Genomic DNA, 23,132 nt, shown 5'->3' on the forward strand with positions numbered 1-23,132 from the left:
GTTGGATCTCCTTCACTTGACAGGGGGGTGCCCGAGCAGCGACCCTCCCCAGCTCTAGCCCAACTCCTACTTACCTGCCAGGTGAGATACTATGATCATGAAGATGCTTCTCCCAGGGCAAGGCTCACCCATTGCACTCTGGGTGTGCTGCCCCTGCGATTTCCCCAAATGTGGGAAACTTGACTGCATAATTTGTGTTTCCCCTGGTCGGCTCTCATATAATTCAGATCTCTTTGTCTCAGGTCTCTCTCCAGCCTAGTTTGCTGTCTGTTTCCACTTCTTTTTTCTTGAGCCCCTCCCTTCTATACCCTTGTGCACTATCCTGACTTCTCCCGTCTGCTTACTTTGTGCCTTCCAACGCACAATACAAACTACAGGTAGTGCTGCAGGGCCCACACCCTTTTACTTGCTTTACAGAGCAGCTCTGGAGCTGTTACAGTGCCCAGCTGCTGCAAGAAATCAGCTTGAATGCTTCAGGGGCTGGGGCATAGCCAACATGAGCCCCACACCGAAGGAGGGTGGAGGTGTTTAATGCGAACTAAGGGTCATCCAAGCGCCGCAAAAGGCCGCCATGCCCTGCACACCCCTTTATTCTTTTCATATGCAGACGAGGGTTGAAGCCAACTTTGACCCACTGCTTGGATGACATCACCATATTCAAATCCATCTGCTGCAGGCCTTCCCCCAGGAATGCTTGCACTAGTTGTTGCATTTGGTTTGTTGTTTGGGGGTGCTTCAGTATTAGGCAGCCTTCTGCCCTCCCATGTTCATCTGAAAATATGTGTTCTCCCTGCAGTTGTTGTCCCCAGATGAGAGTTCCCTTGTGCTGCCTCAGTTGAATCTCCTTTACTTGACAGAGATGTGCATGAGCAGCGGCCCTCCCCAGCCCTATCCCAAATCATACTTATTTTGCATAGGAGATACCATGGTCATGAAGATTGTTCTCCCAGGGTTAGGTTCATTCATTGCATTCTGGGTATGCTGACCCCTGTGATTTCCCCAAATGTGGGAAACTCAACTGCATTATTTGTGGTAGTGGGGGACTGTGTTTGTGCTTTCCTCTGGTCAGCTCTGGTAAAAGTCAGATTTCTTTGTCTCAGATCTTCCTCTAGCCTTGTTCTTCTTTCGAGAGTTCCCTTGTGCTGCCTCAGTTGGATCTCCTTCACTTGACAGGGGGGTGCCCGAGCAGCGACCCTCCCCAGCTCTAGCCCAACTCCTACTTACCTGCCAGGTGAGATACTATGATCATGAAGTTGCTTCTCCCAGGGCAAGGCTCACCCATTGCACTCTGGGTGTGCTGCCCCTGCGATTTCCCCAAATGTGGGAAACTTGACTGCATAATTTGTGTTTCCCCTGGTCGGCTCTCATATAATTCAGATCTCTTTGTCTCAGGTCTCTCTCCAGCCTAGTTTGCTGTCTGTTTCCACTTCTTTTTTCTTGAGCCCCTCCCTTCTATACCCTTGTGCACTATCCTGACTTCTCCCATCTGCTTACTTTGTGCCTTCCAACGCACAATGCAAACTACAGGTAGTGCTGCAGGGCCCACACCCTTTTACTTGCTTTACAGAGCAGCTCTGGAGCTGTTACAGTGCCCAGCTGCTGCAAGAAATCAGCTTGAATGCTTCAGGGGCTGGGGCATAGCCAACATGAGCCCCACACCGAAGGAGGGTGGAGGTGTTTAATGCGAACTAGGGGTCATCCAAGCGCCGCAAAAGGCCGCCATGCCCTGCACACCCCTTTTTTCTTTTCATATGCAGATAAGGGTTGAAGCCAACTTTGACCCACTGCTTGGATGACATCACCATATGCAAATCCATCTGCTGCAGGCCTTCCCCCAGGAATGCTTGCACTAGTAGTTGCATTTGGTTCGTTGTTTGGGGGTGCTTCAGTTTTAGGCAGCCTTCTGCCCTCCCATGTTCATCTGAAAATATGTGTTCTCCCTGCAGTTGTTGTCCCCAGATGAGAGTTCCCTTGTGCTGCCTCAGTTGAATCTCCTTTACTTGACAGAGATGTGCCTGAGCAGCGGCCCTCCCCAGCCCTATCCCAAATCATACTTATTTTGCATAGGAGATACCTTGGTCATGAAGATTGTTCTCCCAGGGTGAGGTTCATTCATTGCATTCTGGGTATGCTGACCCCTGTGATTTCCCCAAATGTGGGAAACTCGACTGCATTATTTGTGGTAGTGGGGGACTGTGTTTGTGCTTTCCTCTGGTCAGCTCTGGTAAAAGTCAGATTTCTTTGTCTCAGATCTTCCTCTAGCCTTGTTCTTCTTTCGAGAGTTCCCTTGTGCTGCCTCAGTTGGATCTCCTTCACTTGACAGGGGGTGCCCAAGCAGCAATCCTCCACAGCTCTAGCCCAACTCCTACTTACCTGCCAGGTGAGATACTATGATCTTCACTGTTAGGGCAATCAGGATGTGGAATTCCCTGCCAGGGAAGGTGGTAATGGCGGACTCTGTAATTGGATTTAAAAAAGGAATGGATACATTTCTGAATGAAAAAGCTATCCAAGGTTATAATACTTAAAATATCAACATGGTTAATCCGGGGGTAACATGAGTTGTAGTAGTTAACTAGTCATAAAACATTATTCAGCAAGTATGTAGAATCATCACAACTTAAAACAGGTTGAACACGATGGGCAATTTGCCTCTTTTCAACCTCAAAAACTATATTACTATATGTTACTATATTACTATGTTACTGTAGTATACAGAACACCACAATGTAATGAGCAGTGATAGTGAGCACTGATGAGGATACTAGAACTGACACTGAGCAGCAAGATGCAGCACTGGACTATTAGTAATGTACTGTAGTATGCTGAGCACCACAATGCAGCACAAGACAATGAGCAGTGATACTGAGCACTGATGAGGATACTACTGAGAACTGACACTGAGCAGGAGAGACACACTACTAGTATTACTGAGCAGCAATAAGTAACCACTGATACTGAGCACTGATATTGAGATTTCCACTGAGAGAACATAGCCACGTCCTCTCCGCTCCCTCTTCAATGCACGAGTAAAAATGGCGGCAACGCGCAGCTCTTTATATGAAATCCGAATCTCGCGAGAATCCGACAGCGGGATGATGACATTTTCCCTTGTTCAGGTTTTCCGAGTCAGGCGGGAACAACCGAGCCTGCCTCGGACCAGTGTAAACCACGTGGAGTTCGTCGGGAATTCGGTTCTCGGAGAACCGAACCCGCTCCTCTCTACCTTATACCCATATATTTTTTTATTTTCAATCTAAGCCCCTGCAGTTTTCTGTAAGCATCTGCTTCGCTATGATGATCAACAAGTCACAAGGGCAAACACTCAGGGCTTGAGGCGTAGATCTTAGGACCAGCTGCTACAAGCATGGCAGAGGTGTCACTATCACTGGTGACACCCAGAGAGGTGGCGAAGGAGATTGTAATGCAGTGCGCGCAGATAAGCAGCGCAATGGTAAAAAGGAGGCATGGTTTCATAGGTAGGGGCGTGGCCTGGTGGCCTGAATCTACATTTTGTTGCTCCGGGTGTCCCGGGGGTTGGGGGCTGCACCCGGGGACTAGTGTGTGAGCGGTGCTGGCTCCTGCACAGTGACAGGACATGGCCACCCAGCATGACGCCTCCCTTCTTGACCAATCTGTAATTGCAGTCGCACTGCAGTTCAGCGTGATCATAAAAAATGGTGTAGCCTCCTGCTGGTGCAGACTGTATGTGCGCGCAGGAAGCCGCCACCATTTTTGTGATCACAGCGGCTGAATGTGATGTCATACAGCCGCTGTGACCACGCCCCCTGTGTCTCCTCCGTTGCAGACCCCATTTTGAAGCCTTGCCCCCGCACCGCTCCATCCCTGACTTGGAAATGGAGTGTTGCTGACCCCCCTCTCCCCCCCTGCCCCGATTGACAGGCAGAGGCGATCGCATTCTCTGCGGGGTGCCGCAGAAAATGCAGGCACATGCGTATGCTCTTAGCAATTTTTGCAGTTGGATCGCTTACTGTGATTGCAATCCAACCTGAATCAGGCCCTATTACCTATCACAATGCGCTGCGGGCAGTACAAAATTGGTTTAATATGGGAGAAAAAACCCCAGACCTGTGCTCCTTAACTGTACCTGGTGGCTCGTGGAGCGGCTGCCCAGTAATCAGTGTCCACGCCAGTGCGCACACGGTCCACCCCCTACGGCCACGCTCCCCTTCATCAGCGGCCTCGTGATCCGGAAGGGCGGTGCGTGTGTGACTGACCTTAGGAAGAAACCGGAGCCTCCGCTGCAGTGACCCAGCAATCAGGGCACGGGAGTATACAGCGCCGCTGGGAGTGATGAAGCTGCAGTAAAGATGTCTATTAGACCTAGCCTGCTGCAGCCCTTGTAGATTCTCATAAAAAAAGTTCTTATTTTCTTGTCAAAATTAATAGCTAAGAATAGGCTGCCTGAGGCAGGCCCCTGTTAAGTGGCCTGCTACTGAAGGCACCAACTACAAACTGAGCTCCCTGTTCATGGAAGCGGGGTTATAGAGGAGAATGCGCTGAGCATCTTGGGAACAGTCAAAAGCTTTGAGCCGGTTGGTGCCTCAGATCAAGATCCTACTCTACACCCCAATGTGAATCCTTGTGGAGTCCAGTGTACCCCACAGAAGAAATTAATGTGTCACACCCATTGGCAGCAACCTTAGAATAGCTGCTGACGGGCACAATTGAGAAAGGAAGGGGGGGGGGGACATTTGAATCCAGCACATAGATGCAATTCAAATATGTAATTTGAACCTTCCTATTTTAAAATATAATGGATGAACTTCACCCTGTGATAACAATCTTCATGATATAGAGATCTCATATGCAAAATAAGTATGAGTTGGGATAGGGCTGGGGAGGGTGGCTGCTCGGGCAAGCCCCTCCCCCGTCAAGTTAAGGAGATTCAACTGAGGAAGCACAAGGGAACTCTCGTCTGGGGACAACAACTGCAGGGAGACCACATTTTTTCAGATGAACATGGGAGGGCGGAAGGCTGCCTAATACTGAAGCACCATCAAATATCAAACCATATGCAATAACTAGTACAAGCATTCCTGGGGGAAGGTCTGCAGGAGACGAATTTGCATACGGTGATGTCATCCAAGCAGTGGGCCAAAGTTGGCTGGAACCCTCATCTGCATATGAAAAGAGAAAAGGGTTATGCAGGGCATGGCGGCCTTTTGCGGCGCTTGGATGACCCCTAGTTCGCATTAAACACCTCCACCCTCCTTCGGTGTGGGGCTCATGTTGGCTATGCCCCAGCCCCTGAAGCATTCAAGCTGATTTCTTGCAGCAGCTGGGCACTGTAACAGCTCCAGAGCTGCTCTGTAAGGCAAATAAAAGGGTGTGGGCCCTGCAGCACTACCTGTAGTTCGCATTGTGCGTTGGAAGGCACAAAGTAAGCAGACGGGAGAAGTCAGGATAGTGCGCAAGGGCATAGAAGGGAGCGGCTCAAGAAAAGAGAAGTGGAAACAGACAGCAAACTAGGCTGGAGAGAGACCTGAGACAAAGAGATCTGAATTATACGAGAGCCGACCAGGGGAAACACAAATTATGCAGTCAAGTTTCCCATATTTGGGGAAATCGCAGGGGCAGCACACCCAGAGTGCAATGGTTGAGCCTTGCCCTGGGAGAAGCACCTTCAAGATCATAGTATCTCACCTGGCAGGTAAGTAGGAGTTGGGCTAGAGCTGGGGAGGGTCGCTGCTCGGGCACCCCCCTGTCAAGTGAAGGAGATCCAACTGAGGCAGCACAATGGAACTCTCGAAAGAAGAACAAGGCTAGAGGAAGATTTGAGACAAAGAAATCTGACTTTTACCAGAGCTGACCAGCGGAAAACACAAACACAGTCCCCAACTACCACAAATAATGCAGGCGAGTTTCCCACATTTGGGTAAATCACAGGGGTCAGCATACCCAGAGTGCAATGAATGAACCTCACCCTGGGTGAACAATTTTCATGACCATGGTGTCTCCTATGCAAAATAAGTATGATTTGGGATAGGGCTGGGGAGGGCCGCTGCTCAGGCACATCTCTGTCAAGTAAAGGAGATTCAACTGAGGCAGCACAAGGGAACTCTCATATGGGGACAACAACTGCAGGGAGAACACATATTTTCAGATGAACATGGGAGGGCAGAAGGCTGCCTAATACTGAAGCACCCCCAAACAACAAACCAAATGCAACAACTAGTGCAAGCATTCCTGGGGGAAGGCCTGCAGCAGATGGATTTGCATATGGTGATGTTATCCAAGCAGTGGGTCAAAGTTGGCTTCAACCCTCATCTGCATATGAAAAGAGAAAAGGGGCGTGCAGGGCATGGCGGCCTTTTGCGGTGCTTGGATGACCCCTAGATCGCATTTAACACCCCCACCCTCCTTTGGTGTGGGGCTCATGTTGGCCATGCCCCATCCCATGAAGCATTCAAGCTGATTTCTTGCAGCAGCTGGGCACTGTAACAGCTCCAGAGCTGCTCTGTAAGGCAAGTAAAAGGGTGTGGGCCCTGCAGCACTACCTGTAGTTTGCATTGTGCATTGGAAGGCACAAAGTAAGCAGACGGGAGGAGAAGTCAGGATAGTACACAAGGGTATAGAAGGGAGGGGCTCAAGAAAAAAGAAGTGGAAACAGAGAGCAAACTAGGCTGGAGAGAGACCTGAGACAAAGAGATCTGAATTATACGAGAGCCGACCAGAGGAAACACAAATTATGCAGTCAAGTGTCCCACATTTGGGGAAATCGTAGGAGCAGCACACCCAGTGTGCAATGGGTGAGCCTTGCCCTGGGAGAAGCACCTTCCTGATTATAGTATCTCACCTGGGTGTGCTGCCCCTGCGATTTCCCCAAATGTGGGAAACTTGACTGCATAATTTGTGTTTCCCCTGGTCGGCTCTCATATAATTCAGATCTCTTTGTCTCAGGTCTCTCTCCAGCCTAGTTTGCTGTCTGTTTCCACTTCTTTTTTCTTGAGCCCCTCCCTTCTATACCCTTGTGGACTATCCTGACTTCTCCTCCTGTCTGCTTACTTTGTGCCTTCCAATGCACAATGCAAACTACAGGTAGTGCTGCAGGGCCCACACCCTTTTACTTGCCTTACAGAGCAGCTCTGGAGCTGTTACAGTGCCAAGCTGCTGCAAGAAATCAGCTTGAATGCTTCAGGGGCTGGGGCATGGCCAACATGAGCCCCACACCGAAGGAGGGTGGGGGTGTTTAATGCGAACTAAGGGTCATCCAAGCGCCGCAAAAGGCCGCCATGCCCTGCATACCCCTTTTCTCTTTTCATATGCAGATGAGGGTTCCAGCCAACTTTGGCCCACTGCTTGGATGACATCACTATATGCATATCCGTCTTCTGCAGACCTTCCCCCAGGAATGCTTGTACTAGTTGTTGCATTTGGTTTGTTGTTTGGGGGTGCTTCAGTATTAGGCAGCCTTCTGCCCTCCCATGTTCATCTGAAAATATGAGTTCTCACTGCAGTTGTTGTCCCCAGATGAGAGTTCCCTTGTGCTGCCTCAGTTGAATCTCCTTTACTCTAAAACTTGTAAAACTTAGCAAAAGTGTTTACTAAATAGCTGCTCGGCAAAGTTGCAATGCCGAGACTCCCCGACCAGCTGCCCAGGATGAACCCACCTTTCTAGTAGAATGGGTCTTCACCTAATTCAGTAACGGCAATCCTGCCGTGGAATGAGCATGCTGAATCTTACCACAGATCCAGCGCATAATTGTCTACATGGAAGCAGGACACCCAATCCTGTTGGGAGCATACAGGACAAACAGAGCCTCTGTTTTCCTAATCTGAACCGTTCTGGTGACATAAATTTTCAAAGTTCTGACCACAGCCAGAGACTTTGACTCAACGAAGGTGTCAGTGGCCAAAGGCACCATGTGGAAAGATGAACCACCTTCGGCAGAAATAGTTGACGTGTCCTCAATTCTGCTCTATCTTCATGAAATATCAAATAAAGGCTCTTGTGATACTGCATGGTTTGTACTGTTTTCCATGTGCTCCCAGATCTTTCAAGCAAGAAGCATGGTCAAGAAAGTTCTGTTTGAAAAGAAACAACATTTACTGTCATTGTTATAGAATTTGGGAGAAAAAACAAGAAGAAATCTGCACTGTTGACGCACTGGACAGAATGAATGAATCATAAAATATAACCTTTATTAAGTATGTATTAAAATTGGATAAATATTAATATTATTATCCCAAACTGCAGTGAAACATAAAGGTTAAAATCACAGAACTAACATACATGTGCATAAGAAGAATAAAGAGATGTGAAAAAAAGGTTTAAAAAGCGTGTCCGTGTGTGATTATTTTTGAAGGCACAACCCTGGCGGGGTTGTTTATATAGATATATATGTTGCTAATAATCACTTTCTAGCGTAATGTTATTAAATAGCTGTTAGTATCTATGTCGTCAGGTACCACTGGGTCGTATCCTATATACTCCTGTGGGAAACTTGACTGCATAATTTGTGTTTCCCCTGGTCGGCTCTCGTATAATTCAGATCTCTTTGTCTCAGGTCTCTCTCCAGCCTAGCTTGCTGTCTGTTTCCACTTCTCTTTTCTTGAGCCGCTGCCTTCTATGCCCTTGTGCACTCTCCAGACTTCTCCTGTCTGCTTACTTTGTGCCTTCCAACGCACAATGCAAACTACAGGTAGTGCTGCAGGGCCCACACCCTTTTACTTGCCTTACAGAGCAGCTCTGGAGCTGTTACAGTGCCCAGCTGCAGCAAGAAATCAGCTTGAATGCTTCAGGGGCTGGGGCATAGCCAACATGAGCCCCACACCGACGGAGGGTGGAGGTGTTTAATGCAAACTAGGGGTCAGCCAAGCGCCGCAAAAGGCCGCCATGCCCTGCATGCCCCTTTTCTCTTTTCATATGCAGACGAGGGTTGAAGCCAACTTTGACCCACTGCTTGGATGACATTACCATATGCAAATCCATCTGCGGCAGGCCTTCCCCCAGGAATGCTTGCACTAGTTGTTGCATTTGGTTTGTTGTTTGGGGGTGCTTCAGTATTAGGCAGCCTTCTGCCCTCCCATGTTCATCTGAAAATATGTGTTCTCCCTGCAGTTGTTGTCCCCAGATGAGAGTTCCCTTGTGCTGCCTCAGTTGAATCTCCTTTACTTGACAGAGATGTGCCTGAGCAGCGGCCCTCCCCAGCCCTATCCCAAATCATACTTATTTTGCATAGGAGATACCATGGTCATGAAGATTGTTCTCCCAGGGTTAGGTTCATTCATTGCGTTCTGGGTATGCTGACCTCTGTGATTTCCCCAAATGTGGGAAACTCAACTGCATTATTTGTGGTAGTGGGGGACTGTGTTTGTGCTTTCCTCTGGTCAGCTCTGGTAAAAGTCAGATTTCTTTGTCTCAGATCTTCCTCTAGCCTTGTTCTTCTTTCAAGAGTTCCCTTGTGCTGCCTCAGTTGGATCTCCTTCACTTGACAGGGGGGTGCCCGAGCAGCGACCCTCCCCAGCTCTAGCCCAACTCCTACTTACCTGCCAGGTGAGATACTATGATCATGAAGTTGCTTCTCCCAGGGCAAGGCTCACCCATTGCACTCTGGGTGTGCTGCCCCTGCGATTTCCCCAAATATGGGAAACTTGATTGCATAATTTGTGTTTCCCCTAGTCGGCTCTCATATAATTCAGATCTCTTTGTCTCAGGTCTCTCTCCAGCCTAGTTTGCTGTCTGTTTCCACTTCTTTTTTCTTGAGCCCCTCCCTTCTATACCCTTGTGCACTATCCTGACTTCTCCTCCTGTCTGCTTACTTTGTGCCTTCCGATGCACAATGCAAACTACAGGTAGTGCTGCAGGGCCCACACCCTTTTACTTGCCTTACAGAGCAGCTCTGGAGCTGTTACAGTGCCAAGCTGCTGCAAGAAATCAGCTTGAATGCTTCAGGGGCTGGGGCATGGCCAACATGAGCCCCACACCGAAGTAGGGTGGGGGTGTTTAATGCGAACTAAGGGTCATCCAAGCGCCGCAAAAGGCCGCCATGCCCTGCATACCCCTTTTCTCTTTTCATATGCAGATGAGGGTTCCAGCCAACTTTGGCCCACTGCTTGGATGACATCACTGTATGCAAATCCGTCTTCTGCAGACCTTCCCCCAGGAATGCTTGTACTAGTTGTTGCATTTGGTTTGTTGTTTGGGGGTGCTTCAGTATTAGGCAGCCTTCTGCCCTCCCATGTTCATCTGAAAATATGTGTTCTCCCGGCAGTTGTTGTCCCCAGATGAGAGTTCCCTTGTGCTGCCTCAGTTGAATCTCCTTTACTTGACAGAGATGTGCCTGAGCAGCGGCCCTCCCCAGCCCTATCCCAAATCATACTTATTTTGCATAGGAGATACCATGGTCATAAAGATTGTTCTCCCAGGGTGAGGTTCATTCATTGCATTCTGGGTATGCTGACCCCTGTGATTTCCCAAATGTGGGAAACTCAACTGCATTATTTGTGGTAGTGGGGGACTGTGTTTGTGTTTTCCTCTGGTCAGCTCTGGTAAAAGTCAGATTTCTTTGTCTCAGATCTTCCTCTAGCCTTGTTCTTCTTTCGAGAGTTCCATTGTGCTGCCTCAGTTTGATCTCCTTCACTTGACAGGGGGGTACCCGAGCAGCGACCCTCCCCAGCTCTAGCCCAACTCCTACATAACTGCCAGGTGAGATACTATGATCATGAAGGTGCTTCTCCCAGGGCAAGGCTCACCCATTGCACTCTGGGTGTGCTGCTCCTGCGATTTCCCCAAATGTGGGAAACTTGACTGCATAATTTGTGTTTCCCCTGGTCGGCTCTCGTATAATTCAGATCTCTTTGTCTCAGGTCTCTCTCCAGCCTAGTTTGCTGTCTGTTTCCACTTCTCTTTTCTTGAGCCGCTGCCTTCTATGCCCTTGTGCACTCTCCTGACTTCTCCTGTCTGCTTACTTTGTGCCTTCCAACGCACAATGCAAACTACAGGTAGTGCTGCAGGGCCCACACCCTTTTACTTGCCTTTCAGAGCAGCTCTGGAGCTGTTACAGTGCCCAGCTGCTGCAAGAAATCAGCTTGAATGCTTCAGGGGCTGGGGCATAGCCAACATGAGCCCCACACCGACGGAGGGTGGAGGTGTTTAATGCGAACTAAGGGTCATCCAAGCGCCGCAAAAGGCCGCCATGCCCTGCATACCCCTTTTCTCTTTTCATATGCAGATGAGGGTTCCAGCCAACTTTGGCCCACTGCTTGGATGACATCACCGTATGCAAATACGTCTTCTGCAGACCTTCCCCCAGGAATGCTTGTACTAGTTGTTGCATTTGGTTTGTTGTTTGGGGTGCTTCAGTATTAGGCAGCCTTCTGCTCTCCCATGTTCATCTGAAAATATGTGTTCTCCCTGCAGTTGTTGTCCCCAGATGAGAGTTCTCTTGTGCTGCCTCAGTTGTATCTCCTTTACTTGACAGAGATGTGCCTGAGCAGCGGCCCTCCCCAGCCCTATCCCAAATCATACTTATTTTGCATAGGAGATACCATGGTCATGAAGATTGTTCTTCCAGGGTGAGGTTCATTCATTGCATTCTGGGTATGCTGACCCCTGTGATTTCCCCAAATGTGGGAAACTCGACTGCATTATTTGTGGTAGTGGGGGACTGTGTTTGTGCTTTCCTCTGGTCAGCTCTGGTAAAAGTCAGATTTCTTTGTCTCAGATCTTCCTCTAGCCTTGTTCTTTTTTTGAGAGTTTCCTTGTGCTGCCTCAGTTGGATTTCCTTCACTTGACAGGGGGGTGCCCGAGCAGCGACCCTCCCCAGCTCTAGCCCAACTCCTACTTACCTGCCAGGTGAGATACTATGATCAGGAAGGTGCTTCTCCCAGGGCAAGGCTCACCCATTGCACTCTGGGTGTGCTGCTCCTACGATTTCCCCAAATGTGGGACACTTGACTACATAATTTGTGTTTCCTCTGGTCGGCTACTCGTATAATTCAGATCTCTTTGTCTCAGGTCTCTCTCCAGCCTAGTTTGCTGTCTGTTTCCACTTCTCTTTTCTTGAGCCCCTGCCCTTGCCCTTGTGCACTCTCCTGACTTCTCCTGTCTGCTTACTTTGTGCCTTCCAACGCACAATGCAAACTACAGGTAGTGCTGCAGGGCCAACACCCTTTTACTTGCCTTACAGAGCAGCTCTGGAGCTGTTACAGTGCCCAGCTGCTGCAAGAAATCAGCTTGAATGCTTCAGGGGCTGGGGCATAGCCAACATGAGCCCCACACCGACGGAGGGTGGAGGTGTTTAATGCGAACTAAGGGTCATCCAAGCGCCGCAAAAGGCCGCCATGCCCTGCATACCCCTTTTCTCTTTTCATATGCAGATGAGGGTTCCAGCCAACTTTGGCCCACTGCTTGGATGACATCACCGTATGCAAATCCGTCTTCTGCAGACCTTTTCCCAGGAATGCTTGTACTAGTTGTTGCATTTGGTTTGTTGTTTGGGGGTGCTTCAGTATTAGGCAGCCTTCTGCTCTCCCATGTTCATCTGAAAATATGTGTTCTCCCTGCAGTTGTTGTCCCCAGATGAGAGTTCCCTTGTGCTGCCTCAGTTGAATCTCCTTTACTTGACAGAGATGTGCCTGAGCAGCGGCCCTCCCCAGCCCTATCCCAAATCATACTTATTTTGCATAGGAGATACCATGGTCATGAAGATTGTTCTTCCAGGGTGAGGTTCATTCATTGCATTCTGGGTATGCTGACCCCTGTGATTTCCCCAAATGTGGGAAACTCGACTGCATTATTTGTGGTAGTGGGGGACTGTGTTTGTGCTTTCCTCTGGTCAGCTCTGGTAAAAGTCAGATTTCTTTGTCTCAGATCTTCCTCTAGCCTTGTTCTTTTTTCGAGAGTTTCCTTGTGCTGCCTCAGTTGGATCTCCTTCACTTGACAGGGGGGTGCCCGAACAGCGACCCTCCCCAGCTCTAGCCCAACTCCTACTTACCTGCCAGGTGAGATACTATGATCAGGAAGGTGCTTCTCCCAGGGCAAGGCTCACCCAATGCACTCTGGGTGTGCTGCTCCTACGATTTCCCCAAATGTGGGACACTTGATTACATAATTTGTGTTTCCTCTGGTCGGCTCTCGTATAATTCAGATCTCTTTGTCTCAGGTCTCTCTCCAGCCTAGTTTGCTGTCTGTTTCCACTTCTCTTTTCTTGAGCCGCTCCCTTCTATGCCCTTGTGCACTATCCTGACTTCTCCCGTCTGCTTACTTTGTGCCTTCCAACGCACAATGCAAACTACAGGTAGTGCTGCAGGGCCCACACCCTTTTACTTGCTTTACAGAGCAGCTCTGGAGCTGTTACAGTGCCCAGCTGCTGCAAGAAATCAGCTAGAATGCTTCAGGGGCTGGGGCATAGCCAACATGAGCCCCACACCGAAGGAAGGTGGAGGTGTTTAATGCAAACTAGGGGTCATCCAAGCGCCGCAAAAGGCCGCCATGCCCTGCACACCCCTTTTTTATTTTCATATGCAGACGAGGGTTGAAGCCAACTTTGACCCACTGCTTGGATGACATCACCATATGCAAATCCATCTGCTGCAGGCCTTCCCCCAGGAATGCTTGCACTAGTAGTTGCATTTGGTTTGTTGTTTGGGGGTGCTTCAGTGTTAGGCAGCCTTCTGCCCTCCCATGTTCATCTGAAAATATGTGTTCTCCCTGCAGTTGTTGTCCCCAGATGAGAGTTCCCTTGTGTTGCCTCAGTTGAATCTCCTTTACTTGACAGAGATGTGCCTGAGCAGCGGCCCTCCCCAGCCCTATCCCAAATCATACTTATTTTGCATAGGAGATACCATGGTCATGAAGATTGTTCTCCCAGGGTGAGGTTCATTCATTGCACTCTGGGTATGCTGACCCCTGTGATTTCCCCAAATGTGGGAAACTCGACTGCATTATTTGTGGTAGTGGGGGACTGCGTTTGTGCTTTCCTCTGGTCAGCTCTGGTAAAAGTCAGATTTCTTTGTCTCAGATCTTCCTCTAGCCTTGTTCTTCTTTCGAGAGTTCCCTTGTGCTGCCTCAGTTGGATCTCCTTCACTTGACAGGGGGTGCCCGAGCAGCAATCCTCCACAGCTCTAGCCCAACTCCTACTTACCTGCCAGGTGAGATACTATGATGTTCACTGTTAGGGCAATCAGGATGTGGAATTCCCTGCCAGGGAAGGTGGTAATGGCGGACTCTGTAATTGGATTTAAAAAAGGAATGGATACATTTCTGAATGAAAAAGCTATCCAAGGTTATAATACTTAAAATATCAACATGGTTAATCCGGGGGTAACATGAGTTATAGTAGCTAACTAGTCATAAAACATTATTCAGCAAGTATGTAGAATCATCACAACTTAAAACAGGTTGAACACGATGGGCAATTTGCCTCTATTCAACCTCAAAAACTATGTTACTATATGTTACTATATTACTATGTTACTGTAGTATACAGAACACCACAATGTAATGAGCAGTGATAGTGAGCACTGATGAGGATACTAGAACTGACACTGAGCAGCAAGATGCAGCACTGGACTATTAGTAATGTACTGTAGTATGCTGAGCACCACAATGCAGCACAAGACAATGAGCAGTGATACTGAGCACTGATGAGGATACTACTGAGAACTGACACTGAGCAGGAGAGACACACTACTAGTATTACTGAGCAGCAATAAGTAACCACTGATACTGAGCACTGATATTGAGATTTCCACTGAGAGAACATAGCCACGTCCTCTCCGCTCTCTCTTCAATGCACGAGTAAAAATGGCGGCAACGCGCAGCTCTTTATATGGAATCCGAATCTCGAGAGAATCCGACAGCGGGATGATGACATTTTCCCTTGTTCAGGTTTTCCGAGTCAGGCGGGAACAACCGAGCCTGCCTCGGACCAGTGTAAACCACGTGGAGTTCGTCGGGAATTCGGTTCTCGGAGAACCGAACCCGCTCCTCTCTACCTTATACCCATCAATTTTTTTATTTTCAATCTAAGCCCCTGCAGTTTTCTGTAAGCATCTGCTTCGCTATGATGATCAACAAGTCACAAGGGCAAACACTCAGGGCTTGAGGCGTAGATCTTAGGACCAGCTGCTACAAGCATGGCAGAGGTGTCACTATCACTGGTGACACCCAGAGAGGTGGCGAAGGAGATTGTAATGCAGTGCGCGCAGATAAGCAGCGCAATGGTAAAAAGGAGGCATGGTTTCATAGGTAGGGGCGTGGCCTGGTGGCCTGAATCTACATTTTGTTGCTCCGGGTGTCCCGGGGGTTGGGGGCTGCACCCGGGGACTAGTGTGTGTGCGGTGCTGGCTCCTGCACAGTGACAGGGCATGGCCACCCAGCATGACACCTCCATTCTTGACCATGCTGTAATTGCAGTCGCACTGCAGTTCAGCGTGATCATAAAAAATGGTGTAGCCTCCTGCTGGTGCAGACTGTATGTGCGCGCAGGAAGCCGCCACCATTTTTGTGATCACAGCGGCTGAATGTGATGTCATACAGCCGCTGTGACCACGCCCCCTGTGTCTCCTCCGTTGCAGACCCCATTTTGAAGCCTTGCCCCCGCACCGCTCCATCCCTGACTTGGAAATGGAGTGTTGCTGACCCCCCTCTCCCCCCCCCCGCCCCGATTGACAGGCAGAGGCGATCGCATTCTCTGCGGGGTGCCGCAGAAAATGCAGGCACATGCGTATGCTGTTAGCAATTTTTGCAGTTGGATCGCTTATTGTGATTGCATTCCAACCTAAATCAGGCCCTATTACCTATCACAATGCGCTGCGGGCAGTACAAAATTGGGTTAATATAGGAGTAAAACTCCCAGACCTGTGCTCCTTAACTGTACCTGGTGGCTAGTGGAGCGGCTGCCCAGTAATCAGTGTCCACGCCAGTGCGCACACGGTCCACCCCCTACGGCCACGCTCCCCTTCATCAGCGGCCTCGTGATCCGGAAGGGCGGTGTGTGTGTGACTGACCTTAGGAAGAAACTGGAGCCTCCGCTGCAGTGACCCAGCAACCAGGGCACGGGAGTATACAGCGCCGCTGGGAGTGATGAAGCTGCAGTAAAGATGTCTATTAGACCTAGCCTGCTGCAGCCCTTGTAGATTCTCATAAAACAAGTTCTTCTTTTCTTGTCAAAATTAATAGCTAAGAATAGGCTGCCTGAGGCAGGCCCCTGTTAAGTGGCCTGCTACTGAAGGCACCAACTACAAACTGAGCTCCCTGTTCATGGAAGCGGGGTTATAGAGGAGGATGCGCTGAGCATCTTGGGAACAGTCAAAAGCTTTGAGCCGGTTGGTGCCTCAGATCAAGATCCTACTCTACACCCCAATGTGAATCCTTGTGGAGTCCAGTGTACCCCACAGAAGAAATTAATGTGTCACACCCATTGGCAGCAACCTTAGAATAGCTGCTGACGGGCACAATTGAGAAAGGAAGGGGGGGGGGGGACATTTGAATCCAGCACATAGATGCAATTCAAATATGTAATTTGTACCTTCCTATTTTAAAATATAATGGATGAACCTCACCCTGTGAGAACAATCTTCATGATCAAGAGATCTCATATGCAAAATAAGTATGAGTTGGGATAGGGCTGGGGAGGGTGGCTGCTCGGGCAGCCCCTCCCCCGTCAAGTTAAGGAGATTCAACTGAGGACGCACAAGGGAACTCTCGTCTGGGGACAACAACTGCAGGGAGACCACATCTGTTCAGATGAACATGGGAGGGTGGAAGGCTGCCTAATATTGAAGCACCATCAAATATCAAACCATATGCAACAACTAGTACAAGCATTCCTGGGGGAAGGTCTGCAGAAGACGGATTTGCATACGGTGATGTCATCCAAGATGTGGGCCAAAGTTGGCTGGAACCCTCATCTGCATATGAAAAGAGAAAAGGGGCATGCAGGGCATGGCGGCCTTTTGCGGTGCTTGGATGACCCCTAGTTCGCATTAAACACCCCCACCCTCCTTTGGTGTGGGGCTCATGTTGGCCATGCCCCATCCCCTGAAGCATTCAAGCTGATTTCTTGCAGCAGCTGGGCACTGTAACAGCTCCAGAGCTGTTCTGTAAGGCAAGTAAAAGGGTGTGGGCCCTGCAGCACCACCTGTAGTTCGCATTGTGCGTTGGAAGGCACAAAGTAAGCAGACGGGAGGAGAAGTCAGGATAGTGCGCAAGGGCATCCTTTTCTCTTAGTCCGTAGAGGATGCTGGGGTCACATTAAGAACCATGGGGTATAGACGGGATCCGCAAGAGACATGGGCACTTTAAGACTTTCAAAGGGTGTGAACTGGCTCCTCCCTCTATGCCCCTCCTCCAGACTCCAGTTATAGGAACTGTGCCCAGGGAGACGGACATTTCGAGGAAAGGATTTATTGTTAAACTAAGGTCAGCATCTTACCAGCTCACACCTTAAGCATGCCGCAGAACGTGGCATTCAACAGAACACAAGCCAACGGCATGAACAATTGCAGCAAAAAGCTGACCAGAACCATAACATAACATGTGTATAACCACAAGTAATAACTGCAGACACAGTATGGACTGGGACGGGTGCCCAGCATCCTCTACGGACTAAGAGAAAAGGATTTACCGGTAGGTATTAAAATCCTATTTTCTCATACGACCTAGAGGATGCTGGGGTCACATTAAGAACCATGGGGTTATACCAAAGCTCTTGAACGGGTGGGAGAGTGCGTACGACTCTGCAGCACCGAATGACCCAACTTGAGGTTATCATCAGCCAAGGTATCAAACTTGTAAAACTTAGCAAAAGTGTTTACTAAATAGCTGCTCGGCAAAGTTGCAATGCCGAGACTCCCCGACCAGCTGCCCAGGATGAACCCACCTTTCTAGTAGAATGGGTCTTCACCTAATTCAGTAACGGCAATCCTGCCATGGAATGAGCATGCTGAATCTTACCACAGATCCAGCGCATAATGGTCTACATGGAAGCAGGACACCCAATCCTGTTGGGAGCATACAGGACAAACAGAGCCTCTGTTTTCCTAATCTGAACCGTTCTGGTGACATAAATTTTCAAAGTTCTGACCACAGCCAGAGACTTTGACTCAACGAAGGTGTCAGTGGCCAAAGGCACCATGTGGAAAGATGAACCACCTTCGGCAGAAATTGTTGACGTGTCCTCAATTCTGCTCTATCTTCATGAAAGATCAAATAAAGGCTCTTGTGATACTGCATGGTTTGTACTGTTTTCCATGTGCTCCCAGATCTTTCAAGCAAGTAGCATGGTCAAGAAAGTTCTGTTTGAAAAGAAACAACATTTACTGTCATTGTTATAGAATTTGGGAGAAAAAACAAGAAGAAATCTGCACTGTTGACGCACTGGACAGAATGAATGAATCATAAAATATAACCTTTATTAAGTATGTATTAAAATTGGATAAATATTAATATTATTATCCCAAACTGCAGTGAAACATAAAGGTTAAAATCACAGAACTAACATACATGTGCATAAGAAGAATAAAGAGATGTGAAAAAAAGGTTTAAAAAGCGTGTCCGTGTGTGATTATTTTTGAAGGCACAACCCTGGCGGGGTTGTTTATATAGATATATATGTTGCTAATAATCACTTTCTAGCGTAATGTTATTAAATAGCTGTTAGTATCTATGTCGTCAGGTACCACTGGGTCGTATCCTATATACTCCCTTCACTCAATAGGGGTTACCTCCCGGGAAGCCATCCCCATTGGCGAATTTGTGGGGGTGATTGAGTATAACCGGTAAGCTAACCTCCAATTTGTGGGGTGCTTAGGTAGATGGGGATCACTTATTTCTCTGTGTCCCCTAAGACTATATTCCTAAATTCAATACCACAGGGGGATAGCTTTCTATATCGGATAAGGAATCACTTGATAGGGAAATCTCTATGCATCATGGAAAGATCATATTTATTAATATCCAAACTAAAAAAATGATGAATAGCTTTAATTTAGCTGTTTAGATATAGTTAATTGGCGAGATATACCAACAGGTGCGGTTGCCTTAAGGAATATGGCAATTCCAATATAAATAGCAGCCCTCCTTCATATAATCAGCCAGATCTTATTAAATCTGGTCCAGATATAGCCGTTCAGATATACTTAATTGACAACATATATCAATCGGTGGGGTTGCCTTAAGGAATATAGCAATTCCAATTCTCATATAAATAGCAACCTTCCTTCATATATTCAGCCAGATCTTATTTAATCTGATCTAGGCGTAGGCAATAATGCTTTCCTTAGAGGTATAGCCACCTCAATTCTTATTAGGAAGCAAAGTGTCTGTCATAATGGTTTATCCAATTCATCTAAGAAATAATATATTCCATGTGTCAGAGATTCATTACTCTCTATTTACACTGTTAAAGAGTTAATTCTTATTATGTTACAGTGTAATGAAATTATCATATAGGGAGATGTGGCAATTCCATGTGCTATATATATAATAACCCTTAGTGGTCCAGATTCCACAATGAGGAATTTTCTTATAAACCGCTGAAACACACAGCTGTTTGACTGACTTCCAAATATATCTATCTCACTTTGTAACAGTCTTATGATAGAGAAACTGTTACATATTCGGTCACTTAGTTATCTGAAGGTAAACAGACTCAGTGTGAGGGTAATATAATATATCAAATGCGCTGTCAATAATCGTGGTAACTGGTGTAATAATGTGGTATATTGAGTATGCTAGTAAGGCATATAACTGCTCTCCAGCCTTTAAGTGTTACCAATCAATTTGTTACACTGTAAAGGATTTATGGTGTCCTGTTAGGACATGTAGCTGCTAGGCTGACTCAAAGATTTATCCATTTGTAACAATTATGTAACAGTTATATACATGTTACTGGTATTACATAGAAATAGTATGACACAGGCCAGCAGTCCCATGTGTCTAGATTCCACAATAGGAGATTTTCTTTGTCTTATAAACTGCTGGAACACACAGCTGCTAGACTGACTTCAAATATATATATTACTTTGTAACAGTCTTATAGTAAAGAGACTGTTACACACTGTCATTTAGTTATCTCAAGGTTAGCAGATTCTGTGTGAGGATAGTGTTCTGTTAGAACATGCAGCTGCTAGGCTGACTCATAGAAAATGTATCCATTTGTAACAAATGACACATACAGCATTAAATTAATATCTATAGCAGCCCATGTGACATCTCTACTCTTATCATAATTGTCTGGTTATTGCCAATCTGGACAGCAGGAGTGATATATATTCACTAGTCCCAATATCCCATCATATAAATATACCCACACTGATATACTTTCTTATCAAGAGTTATTAGTAGCTATCTGTATGCACTTTAGACATTGTATCTGCTAAGTGACATCATATCTAGTGTATTCCTTTCTTATAGCTCAGCTTCTATTCCCTATTAGTGGAGACTAACAGCTAACATCATAATCATATATTTTTGTTTTATAACATTTCACATGAGTCAAATACACGCGGACACGCCGTGCCCTACACGTGTGTTTCACTGCATCTATGGCAACTTACATTAAAGCTAACAAGAAAGCACACTCGTTCTGTCTTTAAACTGATAAAAGAAACCCCAATAATATGGGGCATGCAAAAATTGAGATAAAACTCAGTTTTGCTCCTCTCCACGGAAATCTTTAATAAAAGGCGAAATATTTGTTAGTTCTGAAGAGAAACCAGAGCATGACCAAGATTCCACCTGTCGCCTGAGTGCCATGCCAGCAGTTCTCATTGAGCTCAAAGTGAGCACCCAATTTGAAAGAAAGATAGCAGATTTCTCACCAGGCTTCCCCTAGCTATAAACATGGTTTGTACTCTTTTCCATGTGTTCCCAGATCTTTCAAGCAATTAGTATAGTCAAGAAAGTTCTGTTTGAAAAGAAACAAACATTTACTGTCATTTCTATGCAAATGAGCTTACATTAAAGCACACTCGTTCTATCTTTAAACAGATAAAATAAAACCCCAATAAGATGGGGAATGCAAAATTTGAGATAAAACTCAGTTTTGCTCCTCTCCACGGAAATCTTTAGTAAAAGGCGAAAGATTTGTTCGTTCTGAAGAGAAACCAGAGCATGACCAAGATTCCACCTGTCGCCTGAGTGCCATGCCAGCAGTCCTCATTCAGCTCAAAGTGAGCACCCAATTTGAAAGAAAGAAAGCAGATTTCTCACCAGGCTTCCCCTTGCTATAAGCATGGTTTGTACTCTTTTCCATGTGCTCCCAGATCTTTCAAGCAAGTAGCATGGTCAAGAAAGTTCTGTTTGAAAAGAAACAGACATTTACTGTCATTGTTATACAAATAAACTTACATTAAAGCCAACAAGAAAGCACACTCATTCTGTCCTTAAACTGATAAAAGAAACCCCAATAATATGGGGCATGCAAAAATTGAGATAAAACTCAGTTTTGCTCCTCTCCACGGAAATCTTTAATAAATGGCGAAAGATTTGTTCATTCTGAAGAGAAACCAGAGCATGACCAAGATTCCACCTGTCGCCTGAGTGCCATGCCAGCAGTCCTCATTCAGATCAAAGTGAGCGCCCAATTTGAAAGAAAGCAGATTTCTCACCTGGCTTCTCCTTGCTATAAGCATGGTTTGTACTGTATTCCATGTGCTCCCAGATCTTTCAAGCAAGTAGCATGGTCAAGAAAGTTCTGTTTGAAAAGAAACAAACATTTACTGTAATTTCTATGCAAATGAGCTTTCATTAAAGCACACTCATTCTATCTTTAAACCGATAAAAGAAAATCCAAAAAGATGGGGCATGCAAAAATTGAGGTAAAACTCAGTTTTGCTCCTCTCCACGGAAATCTTTAGTAAAAGGCGAAAGATTTGTTCGTTCTGAAGAGAAGCCAGAGCATGACCAAGATTTTCATCTGAAAATATGTGTTCTCCCTGCAGTTGTTGTCCCCAGATGAGAGTTCCCTTGTGCTGCCTCAGTTGAATCTCCTTTACTTGACAGAGATGTGCCTGAGCAGCGGCCCTCCCCAGCCCTATCCCAAATCATACTTATTTTGCATAGGAGATACCATGGTCATGAAGATTGTTCTCCCAGGGTGAGGTTCATTCATTGCATTCTGGGTATGCTGACCCCTGTGATTTCCCCAATGTGGGAAACTCGACTGCATTATTTGTGGTAGTGGGGGACTGTGTTTGTGCTTTCCTCTGGTCAGCTCTGGTAAAAGTCAGATTTCTTTGTCTCAGATCTTCCTCTAGCCTTGTTCTTCTTTCGAGAGTTCCCTTGTGCTGCCTCAGTTGGATCTCCTTCACTTGACAGGGGGTGCCCGAGCAGCAATCCTCCACAGCTCTAGCCCAACTCCTACTTACCTGCCAGGTGAGATACTATGATCTTCACTGTTAGGGCAATCAGGATGTGGAATTCCCTGCCAGGGAAGGTGGTAATGGCGGACTCTGTAATTGGATTTAAAAAAGGAATGGATACATTTCTGAATGAAAAAGCTATCTAAGGTTATAATACTTAAAATACAGATGTAGCCACCTTTATCTTGAGTGGCCGCGGCGGTTGTCCCGTTCGACCATACGCAGCGTACTGTGGCGTAGCGAGGCGCGCCTAGCCACAGAGAGGCTATCTAATCGCACGGAGACAGACATTTGACGTTTGGCGTTACCTTTACGTGTAATACCTGCGATCAGCCACCAGATGTCGCTTTTTACAATCACCACTGCGCATGCGTGTGGTCTCCCGTAAAATACAATACTGACATACATAATAAGGACTACTTTACTAAGGCGTCTCATTACGCTGCATACAGCAAATACTGTACTCATTACGCTGCATTATTTAATACAGTACTGTACAGTATATACAGTACGACACCGACGCAAATACAGTAGTACAGCATACAGTATATGATCCATCTACAATACTTTATGAATACTGTATGTGAGCGTGCAAGTCCCGCAGACAAAACACAGTACTGTAAAACCAGTAGTGTACACTGTCGCAAATGGATGTGTGTTACAAGTTCACTATTGCCTCTCAAGATTAGGAATTTTCTACAGTGTTATCGTCCTAATCCCGTAGCCATTACAGCATAATCAAAACCAACGGATTTATACATTTGTCTGCGGCGAAGTGGTGAAGTGTTTCGCTTCCT

At 46.9% G+C, this 23,132-nt stretch overlaps 18 non-coding genes and 3 pseudogenes across 18 annotated transcripts; 14 read left to right on the forward strand and 7 right to left on the reverse strand.

Moving 5' to 3' along the window:
* Window positions 1-66: 66 nt before the first annotated feature.
* Window positions 67-208, forward strand: LOC135000007 (U1 spliceosomal RNA; annotated as a pseudogene).
* A 692-nt stretch (window positions 209-900) lies between these two features.
* LOC134999441 (U1 spliceosomal RNA) lies at window positions 901-1,064 on the forward strand. The gene has a single exon (XR_010201536.1). It is a non-coding gene; the product is annotated as a U1 spliceosomal RNA (small nuclear RNA).
* A 152-nt stretch (window positions 1,065-1,216) lies between these two features.
* On the forward strand, window positions 1,217-1,358 carry LOC134999346 (U1 spliceosomal RNA; annotated as a pseudogene).
* Window positions 1,359-2,050: 692 nt separating this feature from the next.
* On the forward strand, window positions 2,051-2,214 carry LOC134999667 (U1 spliceosomal RNA). The gene has a single exon (XR_010201745.1). It is a non-coding gene; the product is annotated as a U1 spliceosomal RNA (small nuclear RNA).
* Window positions 2,215-5,519: 3,305 nt separating this feature from the next.
* LOC134999406 (U1 spliceosomal RNA) lies at window positions 5,520-5,682 on the reverse strand. The gene has a single exon (XR_010201509.1). It is a non-coding gene; the product is annotated as a U1 spliceosomal RNA (small nuclear RNA).
* A 152-nt stretch (window positions 5,683-5,834) lies between these two features.
* LOC134999856 (U1 spliceosomal RNA) lies at window positions 5,835-5,998 on the reverse strand. The gene has a single exon (XR_010201924.1). It is a non-coding gene; the product is annotated as a U1 spliceosomal RNA (small nuclear RNA).
* A 674-nt stretch (window positions 5,999-6,672) lies between these two features.
* On the reverse strand, window positions 6,673-6,828 carry LOC134999473 (U1 spliceosomal RNA). The gene has a single exon (XR_010201553.1). It is a non-coding gene; the product is annotated as a U1 spliceosomal RNA (small nuclear RNA).
* A 2,361-nt stretch (window positions 6,829-9,189) lies between these two features.
* LOC134999753 (U1 spliceosomal RNA) lies at window positions 9,190-9,353 on the forward strand. The gene has a single exon (XR_010201827.1). It is a non-coding gene; the product is annotated as a U1 spliceosomal RNA (small nuclear RNA).
* Window positions 9,354-9,505: 152 nt separating this feature from the next.
* LOC134999421 (U1 spliceosomal RNA) lies at window positions 9,506-9,640 on the forward strand (annotated as a pseudogene).
* Window positions 9,641-10,342: 702 nt separating this feature from the next.
* LOC134999707 (U1 spliceosomal RNA) lies at window positions 10,343-10,505 on the forward strand. Its single transcript, XR_010201783.1, has one exon. It is a non-coding gene; the product is annotated as a U1 spliceosomal RNA (small nuclear RNA).
* Window positions 10,506-10,657: 152 nt separating this feature from the next.
* LOC134999394 (U1 spliceosomal RNA) lies at window positions 10,658-10,820 on the forward strand. The gene has a single exon (XR_010201497.1). It is a non-coding gene; the product is annotated as a U1 spliceosomal RNA (small nuclear RNA).
* A 670-nt stretch (window positions 10,821-11,490) lies between these two features.
* LOC134999643 (U1 spliceosomal RNA) lies at window positions 11,491-11,654 on the forward strand. Its single transcript, XR_010201722.1, has one exon. It is a non-coding gene; the product is annotated as a U1 spliceosomal RNA (small nuclear RNA).
* A 152-nt stretch (window positions 11,655-11,806) lies between these two features.
* LOC134999363 (U1 spliceosomal RNA) lies at window positions 11,807-11,970 on the forward strand. Its single transcript, XR_010201471.1, has one exon. It is a non-coding gene; the product is annotated as a U1 spliceosomal RNA (small nuclear RNA).
* A 668-nt stretch (window positions 11,971-12,638) lies between these two features.
* On the forward strand, window positions 12,639-12,802 carry LOC134999644 (U1 spliceosomal RNA). Its single transcript, XR_010201723.1, has one exon. It is a non-coding gene; the product is annotated as a U1 spliceosomal RNA (small nuclear RNA).
* Window positions 12,803-12,954: 152 nt separating this feature from the next.
* Window positions 12,955-13,117, forward strand: LOC134999445 (U1 spliceosomal RNA). Its single transcript, XR_010201540.1, has one exon. It is a non-coding gene; the product is annotated as a U1 spliceosomal RNA (small nuclear RNA).
* A 671-nt stretch (window positions 13,118-13,788) lies between these two features.
* On the forward strand, window positions 13,789-13,952 carry LOC134999808 (U1 spliceosomal RNA). The gene has a single exon (XR_010201879.1). It is a non-coding gene; the product is annotated as a U1 spliceosomal RNA (small nuclear RNA).
* Window positions 13,953-20,580: 6,628 nt separating this feature from the next.
* Window positions 20,581-20,696, reverse strand: LOC134999570 (U5 spliceosomal RNA). Its single transcript, XR_010201648.1, has one exon. It is a non-coding gene; the product is annotated as a U5 spliceosomal RNA (small nuclear RNA).
* A 275-nt stretch (window positions 20,697-20,971) lies between these two features.
* On the reverse strand, window positions 20,972-21,087 carry LOC134999513 (U5 spliceosomal RNA). The gene has a single exon (XR_010201591.1). It is a non-coding gene; the product is annotated as a U5 spliceosomal RNA (small nuclear RNA).
* A 286-nt stretch (window positions 21,088-21,373) lies between these two features.
* LOC134999561 (U5 spliceosomal RNA) lies at window positions 21,374-21,489 on the reverse strand. The gene has a single exon (XR_010201639.1). It is a non-coding gene; the product is annotated as a U5 spliceosomal RNA (small nuclear RNA).
* Window positions 21,490-21,759: 270 nt separating this feature from the next.
* On the reverse strand, window positions 21,760-21,875 carry LOC134999526 (U5 spliceosomal RNA). The gene has a single exon (XR_010201604.1). It is a non-coding gene; the product is annotated as a U5 spliceosomal RNA (small nuclear RNA).
* A 144-nt stretch (window positions 21,876-22,019) lies between these two features.
* Window positions 22,020-22,182, forward strand: LOC134999590 (U1 spliceosomal RNA). The gene has a single exon (XR_010201668.1). It is a non-coding gene; the product is annotated as a U1 spliceosomal RNA (small nuclear RNA).
* Window positions 22,183-23,132: the final 950 nt, after the last annotated feature.

This window comes from Pseudophryne corroboree, unplaced genomic scaffold (genome assembly GCF_028390025.1).
Source record: "Pseudophryne corroboree isolate aPseCor3 unplaced genomic scaffold, aPseCor3.hap2 scaffold_150, whole genome shotgun sequence".
In the NCBI taxonomy this organism is placed as follows: Eukaryota; Metazoa; Chordata; class Amphibia; order Anura; family Myobatrachidae; genus Pseudophryne; species Pseudophryne corroboree.